The 15003-nt window shown below is 36.1% G+C and overlaps 1 protein-coding gene across 2 annotated transcripts in view; it reads left to right on the top strand.

The window, feature by feature from the left end:
- Positions 1 to 15003, top strand: part of UBL3 (ubiquitin like 3) — a 55589-nt gene that overhangs the window by 25587 nt on the left and 14999 nt on the right. Inside the window, exon 1 of one of the 2 annotated variants that reach the window (XM_026850750.1) lies at positions 14131 to 14158. The exons of the other annotated variant lie outside the window; for it this stretch is intronic. The gene's annotated coding sequence lies outside the window, so the exon portion shown is untranslated. Of the gene's footprint in view, positions 1 to 14130; positions 14159 to 15003 lie in introns of those variants that run through there. 2 annotated transcript variants of the gene reach the window in all.

Genomic DNA, 15003 nt, shown 5'->3' with positions numbered 1-15003 from the left:
TTAAAGTTGCTTTTTAAAAAATATGTGGAAGTGCTGTTCCTTTTTCCTCGTCCCTCTACTTCTCTCAGAAGTGATCATTTCATCCAGGTCCTTGTGATCAGTGGTAGAAGGCTTCAATAGAAAACCTTGGTCAGTGTTAACTGTCTCTTTCCTTTTAACACTGTATGTATTACTAATGAAGTTTATGTGGGTCTGTCTAAAAATGTTTTTCTGGACAAGCTTGAGGTAGATGTACAACCTGCACTTCTATACATCAAAAATGTAATCTTACTGTTTCAAGAGCAATTGAAATAACTGTGACTGTTTAAAAACCAAAACAACTCTACTAACCCTTTGTCGTACATAAAAAGGTATTATTTATTTATAGTTCAGGAACACTTAATACTTGCTTTTATGGAAATGGAAACAATCAGTGTTATTTCAAGAAATTTGTTTTGTACTTTCACACTTGAACATGTGCAAAGGGAAAAACATTTTGATTAGTAATACACTTTCTATGCTAGAGCACATTTTAAGTGTTAAAAAACCAAAAGAAACTAGCGTAAAAATATATTAAAACTCCTGAAGTACCATTGGAGTAACTGAACATAGTGCTTACCGTGGTGCTGGTTTGATTAGGTTAACATCTGTCGTAGGAAAATCTGTTAATTTTAGAAGCTGATGGTTCAGTAGTGTTATTCTCTGTGCAGTGAACCACTGCCTATGGAAGACCGTTTGTTGGTTTTGGGTTTTTTTTTCTTAAACTCAGACTTCGAGTAGTACTTCTATACTCATTTCCAGGGATAATATGTCTAACTCCAACTATTCAAAGTTGCACAGGTATAGCACAGCTTTCAAAAGGCGGAGTGAAAGGCTGTCTTAGCTTGAGGCTTGTGCCTTTGACCTGTTGTCGTGAATTTATGCTTTCAGTTGTTAATTTTACTGCTTTCCTTATAGGATAGTTTCCCCTCCCTCTACATGTATTTCCTACTGTTTCTATCTGCAATGATTTTTGTGCAGGAGAAAAATCTTATGACAGCATGTGTGTGTTTTTAGAGAGACAGAAGGGAATGGAAGGTGGTCCGTTTAGCTGCTTGTCATTATTTCTCTTTGTTTTTCTTTGTAATGCTTTTCTATGAAGCAGTAACAGCTCTTTTGGGAAAACTCTTTGGCTTCAGCTTGTTGTTACGAGGCAGCAGAAGCAGCAGCTGAGGGAGCTACAAGTCAGACTTTCAGTCGTTGTCCATCCCCTTCCCCCAAGCACAGATAAATGATGCAGAGCCCTCTCTTGTAATCTCCTATCAAATCAGTGTTAGTTGGACACTCAGCAATCCATTCAGCGGACAATTAGTGGATTGAGAGGTGTTGGGGGGATTTAAGAATCACTATAACTTGTCTCCTGTGGTTTGCAATGTCAGTTACACTTCCTTGATGAAACAAACAGTATAATAACAAGGGAGTATTAATTACCACTGTAGTTTCCTTTGGAAAGTTTGGAAGTCTTTAACTGAGGAGTGTCTGTGAATGTACCTTGTGAAGCAGAGAAGTAGGGTGAAATGCTCTTCTGATTTATGTCCCTCTACTCATTTGGCTTACCACAAGTACCGTCCCTCTGTGCAAGTGCTGTTAACAAACCACAAAAGAAATAATTAGTAGGCAAGAAACATTTGAGTTTGTGTTGCAATTTGCAGAGTTCTGAAGACACACTTTTTTTTTTTTCTGTATGTGCATGTGTTTTGTGGTAACGACTATCAGTATTTAAAGAAAGATCAAAGTTATGTTCTTTAAAACCTATTTATGCAGCTTAGACTTAATGCAGTTGTGTTTGACTTCAACTTTATCTATATGTGGAAGTATTGCATTGTAAATTATTTTTACTATTAAGCATTAACTTAGAAAATAATGTGTTCTGAGTAGTTATGGATTGTTATTAGCCCTTAAATTCAAGGAGAAATGTGAAATTCAGGTTTATGCCAAGGTAAAAATGCTGGTTTGGGGGTTAAAGGGCACTTAAATTTTATTTTTTTTTTTTATTAAGTACAGTCTTTCAAAACAGATCAAATTCGAGTGGGCCACATGCTGAATTACTACCTTTTTGGACATGAAAAATATGCTTAGTCCTTTGTTTGAGTTAAGAAGAAGGATGGGAAAGTGGTGTAGGAGTTGATACCTTTATAAATTGTCTTATAAATTGTCTTTGGAGAGTGAGACAGATGAATTGTAATACTTAAAGAGCATAGAGGTTGTGTAAATATTCAGTAGAATTTACTAGTTTGTTTTAATGAGGCAAAAGATGTAATTTAATAAGAATCATTGTGGAAATGATTGTCACAACATGTGAAACAGAGCTGTTAGTATTCAAGAGCCAAAACCAGTCAGTGAAGGCAAGAAAACATCCTTCAGTTGTGGCACTGTGGAACTGAGACTCCCTGTAAAGATTTTACTCCTTTCTCTGAGATACCCAGAATAGGATTGTGTCAAAACAGGACTTCAGTTATGTTAGATGCTTGTATTGATCTTAGACGGTATTTTTTATTGCTTTGCTTAAATCACAAGAGGCAAGAAAAGTTCTAAATGACTATTTGTCTCCATCTCTCTCCCTCTCACCCCGTTTTGCTGCTTTATAACTATACCTCCATGTTGCAAAATGATAGAGTACGCTTTTTATATATTTTTTAATTTTAAATTTTGCATTCAAAGTTATACATAGAAAAATTGAAAATTTTTGAAACTTCTCAAATCGGGGTAGATTTAGTTGGGTTGACTTTGAGATTCTTATACTGTAATGTAATTGATTACATAGGGCAGTTATGCTGTGGGTTGAAGTACGCTGTGCAGAGATCCATCTGCAAGTTAGTAGCCTTCATAGGTAGTTCTTATACTGAAAACTAATACTGAAATTAATAATTATGGAAGTATTTGCTGCTATATGGACTTTGCTCCTTTGTTTAGCAGAGGCTCTAATGAGGGAAGGTGGAGGTGTCATTTGCAAAATGCCAGTAATATGTGAGTTGCAAAGGATGTACCTCAGAAGTTTGAGAAGTTTAAACTTGTGAGCTGATAAGCATTGTGGAATGTAAGATTGAAATACTGTCTTGGTTTTCTTTTATCTTTGTGAAAGCATGAATTTTTAATACTGTCTGTAGACTCACACTGTTATTAGTATTTTAATTTTTTGTAGAAGCATTGAATGTGAGTTGTTTTCATTATACTGTAACCAGATTGACTCAATATATGTATTCCATTTATTACTTAAAACACCAGTGGTTTTAACACCACTGTAATTTTTTCCCTGTTTAACCTATTTTCTTACATGTACTTGTATTTGATCTGTTTTGAAGTTTCAGATCATTTTCCCTTCTCTTACACTAATTTTTTTAGAAAATATCTTTATGGAGGATTATTGTTTTGATATTTAGTGTATTGAAGATTGTTCTATTATGTTAATCTGTTATATATGCCAATATAGTTTATATAAGTGTTCATAATGTAAGTAATAGTACATTTCGTAGTTTAGGGGTTTTAGTTTATTATGTTTGGAAGTCCATTCTCTTCACATTCAAAGACAAGAAAACGGATTGTGAAGAATGGATGTGTTCTCTGTTCCAGAGTTTGGACACATGCAAGACTAAGGTCTGTTCTGCTTAACATATGAGCATACATGCGAACTTTCCTACATTGTTTTAAGGACATGATACTGAGGCTTTTGAGATTTGACTCTTAGCAGGTAATCACAATAATGGTCTCTTCTTCAGAGAGCAAATAGTACCCTGATGATTTTACTGACGCACATGGGGAGGAAGGTGGATATGATCAGCTGGTTCAGTACTTGCATGAAAAGCGAATTAAACTTCTTAATACCACCTTTGAGGCATGTGTTGAAAAAGTCCAAATTGGGTTTTCAAGAGAAGTTTTGCTTACTGTCTGTTACAGTTCTCTGTGCTGCAGTTTTTAAAATATTAAGCTAGGTTTTGGCAGGATAGAGTATAATTTTTTCATATTTGATTAAAAGTTGGCTCAGAGGTCCTTTGGGCAAGCTTTTATTTGGGGCATAGCATGTTAGGTATATTTAAGTAGTATTTCTGTGAAAGGTTTCCAACTTGAGAGGCTCAGATGATTAGTACCTTGTTTTTACTTATTTTTAACTGTTTGGCCATTAATATTTGTGGCCAGTTACTTTTTATGACTTCGAGCCTTATAGGCTTCATGTAGCTTTATAAAGATTGTAGCTGACGGCCATGTCTCATTCCATGCCAAGTTCGTCACCAGTGTACTTGATTTCCTTCCTTTTGCTGCTGTTCTGTTCCCCTTCATGATGTTATTCCTGTGTTCTTTGCAGCCTGGAACTGGGTTGGGTTTACGTTGGGGTTTTTTAATTTGGTTTGTTGTTTGTTTGTTTTTTCCAAGGAGACAGGTCCCAGGTTTTACAAGTTTTTGTAGCCTGTCATCTTGTTCCACTTATGTGAGTTTCCTTTGTCGATCTTCTCTGGGCTGACTTGTTTAGTTGCTTTGTAGTGGTTTCAAACTTTTTAATAGTCTTAAATTTAAAAAAAAAAAAAAAAATGGAGCATCACTTATGATTATTTAGACTAAATCAAAACTGAACTGTCCCAGGTGGTACTCTCCTGTCAATTGGCTGACACACTAACAGATGTATTTCCAAGATGATAAGATTGAACTTTTTTGTAATGTGGTGCTGTTTAGATCCTAGGCAGTATCTGGCACAGTGTACACTTACCCAGCCACTCGTATCCTTGATTTGTAGTGTAAACATGACACAGTGTTCATGCAACACTTATTTTGTATAATTTGATGGGCTGTTTATTATAAGTAAACAGTCTTGCCTGTTGAAGTCATCAATGAAATAGTTATATGCACATGAGAATTCATTATGTTCTTTGAAAACTCATTTCTGAATGAGGATGTTAGTATGAAAAGCAGATGATGCCATAGTTGTGTCTGGCACCACTAAGTGACAGTATCACTAGTAGCAGGTTGATGCTGATTGACTCTCAGCTGAATAGTCGCCCAAGCCACGGGTAGCTTAAGACAATAGTTTTCTTGATAGCTGTTTTGTATGACAAATGCACTTTTCTTTCTAAATGCCAGATCTTCCTTTCAGCTTTGTATAATGATTTGTCTCCCACACTATTGGGAAGAATGAAATATTTCTGGCTATGTGGACTTTTATTCTCTTCCTATAGAGCAGCTGTATTTGCTACACTGTCTTGTGAGTAGATGCTAGACCCTTTGTGAGAAATAGTTATATCTACAATTCTGTTACTGTGCTGTGACTTAGTAATTAGCTAGAAAATCAGTTGGTTGATAATTGGAAAGTTTGGAACTATATAATTGTTAACATCAAGTTGTATGCACTGAATTGTCATTCAGTTGATACATACATACATATTTTCCCCAAAAAGATTCGTACTGTAACAGATGTGTCTTCTGACAGCTTGGTAATTTCTATTCTTACACTCTTCTCTCCAAAAAAATAGTGGTTTTAACTTGTATCACGTTGTGACAGCAGACTCAAAGATATGGTATTTTTATTTCCTGTAATGAAAAGATGTCTTAATTTATTTGGTTTTTTTTAATAATTATTTTTGTTAAAGGTTGGTCATCATGGCTGACATGGACATCTATCTACAACTCTGAGTTGAACGTGTTGAGTCCCAGTAAGAAAAGAGACCTTCTGGCTTGTTTGTTTTTGGGAGAGAGTGTTTGCTGTTTCTTGGAACACCAAAGTAATGCTTCAGTTGAGATAATTACAAAAGTTTAGCAATTGCCTGGGAAATAATTCTCCATTAACTACAGTTAGTCAGAACCAGTGGTACCAGTGAGATTTTTCATAACAGTCAGTCATTGATCCTATCTCTCTAGACTCATGCCTTTTGCCTTAATGAAAGGAGGGGGTGAGAAGATCTTTAAAATCCATTATAGAATTTGTGGAACTCTTATAAACACTCTGAGTTTTAAAACATCTGCTCTGTAAATGAGCTGTAGCCTGGAAGTATTGTATTTAAAGCAAAACAAGCAGATATCCTAAAAAGCTAACAATCTGAGTACATGAGAAATAAAAGGGGGAGGGAGAGGCAGGTCATCTCCATGTCTTAGAACTTGTATGTGTGGAGGTGGTGAGTACTATGTGCTAGATGTATTGACCACATGTGCTAAAAACATGAGGACAGGCAAGTTTAGGATTTGGAATATGACTTAAGTTTTAAAATTATTTTATTCTAGCAAAAGTCACAATGTATGAGGAGAAGAGCCTGTTAAATATTTTATTCTTCCATTGCCTATGTATATAGATTCAACCACATTAGTTCAGGGAAGTAATACTAATTCTTCTTTGTTTTAAAGGTAAGAATCATAGATACTTTGGGGAGCTTTCAATAACATACTTCTGTAGTTGTCCATACATAGTGTTTTGTAAACCATAATTAAGATGCAAGCTAGAACACATGTTGCCCCAGATTTACAGAAGCTAACCTTACTCACTACTTTGACACACAGCAGATGGCTTGTTATAATGTAGTTGTTGATGCAGTAAGAACTGAGAGCCATGACTAGTGTTGCTTATAATTGCTACTGATTAAAAGACTGTAATGCCTTCAAGAAGGCATCACTGTTCTCCCTTCCTACTAAGGGTTTAGTGAGATCCTAGACCAAGATGGTATTTATGCTTAGAAGATGCCTGAATATCAATTGGATCTTAAATTTGTGCTTTTTATATTTGTATGTAGATAGATTTTTCTGGAGGGCTGAAATGAAGCATTTTTATGTAATTTGATGCTTTTTGTGTAGACTCTGGGCGTACAAGACGAAGAAAGAAAAAAAGATACTAACTGTGTGCTAAAAAGCTTTTCTTATTAACTAGCTTTTTTCTTCTCACTAAAATCTAATTTTCTTCGAGGAAAACTCTTTTTGTGGGTGACAAAGGTTAAGGTACCTTGCCAGGTAGATTCAGTCTCCATTGGAGGCGCTTGGTTACTGTGGTGGCAAGTACTTGACAAAACCGTGTGGTAGGCATACAGGGATACTGCATCAAGCACTAGATCATCCAAGGAAGTTGAGCAGTAGGCTAACAATTGGTAAATAGTATGTTTCCAACGCTGTAAAATGCTTAGCAATACTGGAGAAGGAGGAGGCCAAAATGAAAGGGCAGCATGAACTGTTTTAGTCATTAGTAGACAGTCTGGACACGCTAGTGCTCTTCATGATGGAAAAAGGACAAGAATTACTCTTAGACTGCCTGCTGGCTGGGAGAACACATACACTTGACTAGCATGCAGTAACATAAAGGAGGATAAGCTGTGCCTTTTAGTATTCAACAGCAAATGCAGAACGCAATAAGTAACTGTATCAGACCTTGTTTGTGATATCACTCCATTAATTTCAGTCAGTTGACTTCAGCAGGTTTAGCTTGGTGATGAATTAGAGCCATTAAATAGAACAAAAACATGTAAGATTTCTGTAAACACATCTTATGTTTTTGTTGAACACTAAAGGTAACTCATTGAGGAAGGAAAAAATGGAGGGTAAAGACTGTTCATTATTCTGTTCTGAGAAGAACAGGCATAGGTCAAGGTCATGCTGTTTGCTCTTGGAGAACTGTATTCTGAATAAACTGGCATCAGCATTACAGTCCTTGATCTCTTCTCACATAATTCAGTGTTTTTTCCGAGCTATTTTAGGAGGAAAACAATTAGAAAAGGTTGTGTTCTCATTCATACTGAAGTTGCTTGCTTTCACTAGAGTAAATGTGATCTGTGGTCATTGAAACATCCATTTCGATTAAAATCTCAACTATCTTTTACATCAGAGACAAAAATATATAATGCCCTGTCTCTTGCCTTTAATTATCACAGCTCAGTGATTTAGATAGTACTTTGGAATGGCAAAACTTTGGCTGACTGCCATCATACACAGTAAGCCTAGAGAACCTGGGAATCAGTAGCTAATAGTAATTTAATTTTATGGTATTTCCACCCAAGTGAACTGAAATACAACTCTAAGTCAAGGTGCAACTCCTTGCCTCTTTAATGTTTTAAAAGATATTTAAGAGTTTTTCCATTTTACTATTGACACTGTCAGTGCTTGAAAAATTTAATACTTTAATCCTGACCAAGATATAGAATCATACAAGGTGAAGAACCTGTCAGTGGAGTGCCAGAATGACTCTAGAGTGAGAAACTCCAAACTTTTACCTCCTATTGCTGGCATTTCCATGGGGATGTAGGTCCTGAAAAATCTTAGGGAAGGGTTTTTTTTTAATTTGTACAATGTTCTTATCAGTAGCTTAGATCTGATATGGTCCCCTGGAAGTCCCCTTATGTCACTCTGTCTTTAGGGTGTGACTTCTTTTTCCCTAGAATTTTTCAAGCTGTGTCTAGTTTAAATGGCAAATAGCATTTATATTAGCTATAATCCTCTACTTAGTTGCAGTGTGTTTTTTGTATTGCACAGTAAACTGCATTAAAACCATATAATACAACAGTTATTGCAACAGAAAATAGAATGGAAGACAAAATTGTATTCAGAAGGTTGTTTTCTTGCTCTTCCATTATTTCTCTTCTGCTCCAAATCAGGCTATTTTTGTATTTGGTTGTCACTGTCCCTTTTTTGGGACCTGAGGAGTAGCACATTTTAAAAATAGGCATTGCGTTGGAGATGAATTTGTTTCTGAGGAAAAGTATCATCTTGTGAATCTTTATGCTCTCATAAGGAACTAAGAGTTGGACCTTTCATTTCCAAAAAAAGTGGGATGTTTGGTGATTGGGGTTTTTTTCCCTTTTAAAGTAAATGCATTTTTTTTCTTATTTAAAGATTTTCCAAGGACTGTTTTAAATTGGCTAGTTACTTGTGTCATTCTGAGAACTGAAAAATGAGTGTATACACTAACTTTGTAGTGATCCTTAATTGCTGTTCTTGTCTTGCATGGTAGAAGGAGGAAGGAGGGGAAAGAGCGATTTGACTTCTGCAATAAAGATTAACCCAGGAATGCAGAGAGCCCAATACATGTTTATTTTCTTTAAATAAGATAAGAAATCACTTTTAAAAATGTCATTTACAAAAAAAAAAAACACCACCAAAACTCAAACCCCAAAAAAACCCCACTTGTCTCTCCTGAAAATCAGCAAGTGGAACTAGATGATATCCATGAGAATGCACTGCTTACAATTGTCATTGTTTTGATTGCCTCCAATTAATAGTAGCTCCCTTGAAATGTCCATTTTTCCCTTTATTTTTAATGTTTTCTTTGTGTTCACAGTGTTTTTTTTCTTGCTGAACTTCATTTCTGGTCAGGTTGAAGCTGATGTTTGTTTTTATCCAGGCTGTAACTGAAAGATTACTTTCAGCTTTGTCAGTGGTCTCATTGACCTGTTCTGGTTATAAAATTGTAATACCTCCCAATCTATGTATATTGTACACACATTATGAAATTTCCATTAAGCCTCTTGTTTTCTCTAGTGCACAGAGTTTTCAACATACTCTTCCCTACCCATCATTAGTTTATTCTTTATTCTTTGTTAACTATGGAAGAGCTGCATCTGAAACTTCTAGGAATGTGGGTTAAATCAAATTTAGCCTCACAAAATTGGTTGAAGATAGAAAAAAAACCCAAAGATTGATCATTAAGAAGGGGTGGAGGGTATTTGCCCCTTGGACTTGGAAAAAGCAGCTATATATGGAACCGGTTCCTTGGAACTGTATTTTCTCCCTTGTTAGCAGCAGCAGCAGTATTCATTTTCAAATCTGAGATGGTAGGCATTTCACAAGATAAGTATTCACAAACTTGATGGTCTTGCATTCTCTCTCTTTAAATATGATGTTGAAGTGTCCTAAATAATATTTTTAAATATTATGTAATACTCTCTCTAAAGAATATATTAGAACAAATGTTGAGTTATATCAGAATCAAATCCAAACTTAAGCGCCTAGCATTATCACTGTTCATGTTTGTGTAGTGAACTTCTAATCTTCAAATACCAACTGATATGAGAGGGTGAAAACAAGGTGATGGGTTTACCCAGGGGCAGGTCTTGAGAAGAGAAGGCAGGATGGTAACACAGATGGTACATGTGATTTCACTTTTAAATTCTGGAGTCAAATGTTGGGATCCGTGTCATTAGAAGGTATTTTTAGGGCGATAGGAATTGAAAATATAGAAACAGACACTACCTTCTCTCCTACACACACTCTTTCCCACTTGAGAAGGAAAACCTGGAATGCTCTTCCCTGCTGTTAATTGTATGTGTGTTCTGAAGAAGTCACACAAAAGCCTGTGTTTCTTGCTGCTTCCCCACTAACTCCATGTCCTACAGGTTGGGGACCTCAAGGATCTGTTGCTCCAGGATGGGCCAGTTTCACCGGGAATCTCTTCTGAGAGTGGAAGCTCTAAAGCGCTGGAGTTACCAAACCACCTCACTGTGACCACGCTCACCAGAGCTAACCGGTTCAGTCTGCAAGCACAAGCTTCTCGTGTGCATTGACATTTGATGTGGTCTTGTTATTATTTCCGCTCCTGTGTTTTGAAATGACTGGTTCGGTGGAGTATACTCATTGTTAAAATGATCTATACTAAAATTTCATGTTAGAATCTGAGTATATCGGTTTCTCTGTTTTGTGTTTCAGTCACTTTATTTCAAAGTGAAAATACACTTACTCCAACACTGGATTGAAAGGCTGAACTTTGCAAATAGCAAGCTTGAATACCAAGTGGTTAACTCTGGTTTTGCTACCTATTTGTATTAAAGCTCAATTCCAAAACATGGTCTTCTGTATGTTGTAATTTACACATTACAATTATGATGGACTTAGATGTTTTTATTATAACAGGAGAGAAATTGATTTTGCATGTGCAGGGTGAAACTGCCCTGTCTCTGGCTAATGGATTTGCTTGGGGGCCAGCAGAGGACAGTTTAATTCTGTACCCTATGATTAAAGCATGCACCTGGGATGCAGTAGACAAAATGCCACTTGAGCTGAGAAGACCACGTACTTGAGTACTTGCATTATTTCAGGTAATGGAGTACCTCTGTTATCTTGTACTGCTGAGAGAGAAATTATTTCTGGGTGGGCATTTGTGACTCATATTTTGTCAAATTATTGAAATCTTTTACTGATAGAATCGGTATGTTTCAAGAAAAGGTTATTCTTGAGATTTTAGTTTCTTATTAAAACTGATTTTCAGTGAAGATTCTGAACTAGCTCCAGCTTATGCTTTGATGTGTTGTGTTTACCTTGCCCCTCTCAAAAAAAAAAAAAACCAAAAAAAAAAACCAAAAAACAAACCCAGCTTAAAAACGCCCCCCAAAAAACCCCAGCCTTGTCCCAGGAATGTTAATAGTCAGGATAGTAAAGGAAACAATATTTAAACTCCACTGAAATTAATTGGATTCTACTAGTTATTTATGATAGTATCTGTATTAATTTATTTTGAAGAACAATGTTTCCTAGATATTTCTTATTAAATGATAAGTCTGGAACTCATAGGAGGATATTGAAGACTATATTGCCGTTGTTCCTATGTTACTTGAACTGTAGTGAGGGAATAGATGAAGTGTGACCAAGCACTATGATTTTAAGTTCAAGAGCATCAGTTTCCACAGAAACAGCTAGCTCTATCATAGCTACCAAGTTAAGTGCTTATAGGATTTTGGTTTTTCCTCCTCTAAATAAAATTTGGTTATGCTTCGTTTTGTTTTTCTCTTTTCCTTCTCTTCAAATTTCTCTGAAATTTGCTAGCTTTACTTTTTTTTCATTGCAAATTTACCTTAGCCATTCCTTGAGAAAGCAGTTGCACGTAAAAACATACTTGTTTCTCTTTGTAGTAATCTAAAGTTGAGTATGTCATTGGAACTAGTTATGAAATTCACCATAGTCTTGAATAGTGATGTGGGGTGTTGTCACACTTCTATGGTGTCATGTTAGGCTCGCCCTACTTCCACAAGTGGTGTGGCTTTGAATGACTGACATGGGCCTGTCAGCTGGCTGGCAAAGAAACTGCAGAGCTTTGTTCAGTCACATTGACAATTTATGTTATTTCTCATGTTCCATGTCCGTTTTTTTTCCTGATATGAAGTATATTTATTATAGGTGCAAGGTATTGTAAGAGTAGAGCAGAGAGACCTTTTGTGCATCTAAAGCTAAACGCAGGGGTTCTGAGTGTTGCCAAATGTAAATTTTAAGTGTTCAGTTGAGGAAATGCAGTTAAATTACCTGTATTCCCTATAAAGTATCTGGTGAAAACAGGTGTGTAGAAATGTGATTCATAAGAACTATAGTTTTATTTATTTTACCAAGTGATTCTTGAACAAAAGAATCAAGGATCTCTTCTCTCTCATGAGAATGCTTGCATTGTTGGGTTACAAATTAATACTTCTTGCTTACTTGCTTTCTTACCTTACACACCTGCATCACTAGTTTGAAACTATCAAGAAACTACCAGCTAGTTTCTTGGCCAAGAAGGAGCTAAATGTGTCTCTTAAATTCCCAGAAAGCTCGGAAATCTTCAGAAGAATGCTTGGGAAAATGACATTGGATCCAATGATCACGAGCTGATACAGTTAAAATTAAATGGAAGAATAAACAAAGTAGGAGTGTACATAAAGGCTTTGGATTTCAAGGGGGCAGATGCTGATTAAATTAAGTGTACTGGCATATAAGGAGCATATCTGGAGAGTTTGCATGCTTGGTCTTTCTTCAGGTCAAAGACATTAAAGGTATAAATTATCTGCATGCTAGATGAGTGAAAGGATGTAGAGAGAGATTTTGATTTTGACAGATCAATAACCACCTGAAGAAGGATATTGAGATGGAGCAGATAAGAAGTAATGGAATAAAATTCACAATATATATACCCAAGTTAGGTTATGATGGGTTCATCAGTCAATTTTCTTGGAAGGAAAGTGTTTTTCAGATGAGGAAAATGCAGAAGAGGTGTGATCTGTCTGGACTTCCCTGAGTAGTTGTGTTGGTTTGGGAAGGCGGGGTTTGATAGAGTGTATGACTTGGGTGGAGAAGTTGGTAAGATAGTGATCTATATGGAAGTGTCAGACTGACAGTTATGCTTAGTGGACTTTAAAGATTAATTTTGGGACCAATTATCTTTCTGATGTTTTCATTTATGCCACTGACACAAGGAAAATCAGTATGCTGATGGAATTGGTTAATGATGAAAATTTAGAGGCACCAGTAGTGCAGTAAACAATCATGGTGGTGTATGGAAAAGATTGGATTATCTCAAAGACTGTATTAATGGGAAAATAATAGCATTAATATAAAAATATCCTGTACATCATGGGTGGTTGAAATCAATACTTTGTAATGCAAGCTTGGAGGCTTGTGTCATGGAAATGACTGGACTAGAGCATTGCAAGATTACTGCATTGCAAAAGTGAGACAGTTGTGATGTTCGTATGGAAAATGGAGAGGCATTTGCAGACAATTTAAGGAGATTCTAGTATAATTTTATAAATTCCTGAAATATTATGTATAATTCTAATCATGCATACTTAAAAATGAATCAAAGCTAAAGCAGATGCAGATTAAAATGAATTGTAGAATCATTCACATTGGAAAGGACCTTGAGAAGTTTTCTAGCCCAACTTCCTACTGGAAGTAGGGTCACTGCTGAATTCAGACAAGGTTGCATGGGGCTTTGTCAGTTGGGTCCTGAAAACCCCCAAGGACAGAGTTTCCAAAGCATCTCTGGGTGACCTCTTCCACTGCTTTGATGTCCTTGGGGTAAAAGCTTTTTCCTTTTCACAGTTCAAAACCACTTGTTTCTATTTATGACTATTGTCTCTTGTTTTTCTATCGTGGACCTCAGTAAAGAGGTCATTGCCTTGCTAATTTAAGCATAGGAAGGCTGCTAATAGGTGCCCACCAGGCCTTCAAGCTAACCAAGCCCAGTCTCTTTAACCTCAGTTGATGTGTTTCAGAGCTTTGAAGACAGCGTTCACACCAAGGGCCAGCCTATTAATGAGGAAAACATTTGCTTGTTTATTTTAGCAATCCAACAAAACCCCAAGGGAGGAGAAAGCCTATTATAACTAAATCACAAAGTAGATCTGGTATTAGTGAATGTAACCTATCCAAGAATAAACTTAAGATGGGAATTAGGAGAAATCTCCACTCAGTGGAACATACAAGTTCTAGAGCAGCCTTCCAGGGAGTATAAAAACTTAAGTTCTTCAGGTGTATATATTTCCAGAAGGGATTACATGAGATGATACATCTAATTTAGGAGTGAACTGGAATCTAGAACCTGCAGGTCCCTGACGACTTGGCCTGTGTAATGCTGCTGTTTCACTTGGACTGTTACTCAGGCTTGGTTCAGCCTCTTACATGAATCTGGTGGAATTCAGTCAATAAAGTGTCTTGCATGATGCTGTGAGGTTTCTTTGACCTAGAGTCATCAGGAAACTTTGACGCATCTTTGAAGAAAATTATTTCTTACGATTATGAACTTGAATTTGGAAGTAAATGTATTGGATTTTGAGAAGTGAAGAAAAGAAAAAAAATAGTTGATATGTATTTCAATCTTAAACAGCTGAAGAAAAGCAGTTAGTTTAAACTTGGGGTCTTATAGCATGTGGTGATATGACACTTTTCCTCCTCTTCATTTTAATTATAAGGCAGAGGAATCTTAGGCTGCTACTGGAGCATAAAATTAATAACAAAATAACTTGTTTAATTGAATAGATGGGAAGTCACTTAAACATCAAGAAACATCCTGTAGGTTGTAAATATCTCATTGTTAAGTGTCTTCCCATATTTAACTGTAGCTGTGAAATTAGAAGCAGTGTGGCACTAAGACATTTTGTAGTACACCTTGAAAAATGAACTCTGCAGATGCCTGTAACAAACAAAACACAACTTACTCTACATGTGCATATATGTGACCCAAATTTCTGTTTGAAAAGTTGTAAGTTGTGGTCATAGTTGTTACTACAATCTTTACATACATATATTTTACTCTTTTTTTTTTTTTTTTTTTTTTTTTTTTGGGGGGGT

Source organism: Athene cunicularia, assembly GCF_003259725.1.
Source record: "Athene cunicularia isolate RWA chromosome 1 unlocalized genomic scaffold, athCun1 chr1_part1, whole genome shotgun sequence".
Lineage (NCBI taxonomy): Eukaryota > Metazoa > Chordata > Aves > Strigiformes > Strigidae > Athene > Athene cunicularia.
The sequence above is the reverse complement of the archived record's forward strand: the minus strand, read 5'-3'. Positions and strand labels throughout refer to the sequence as shown.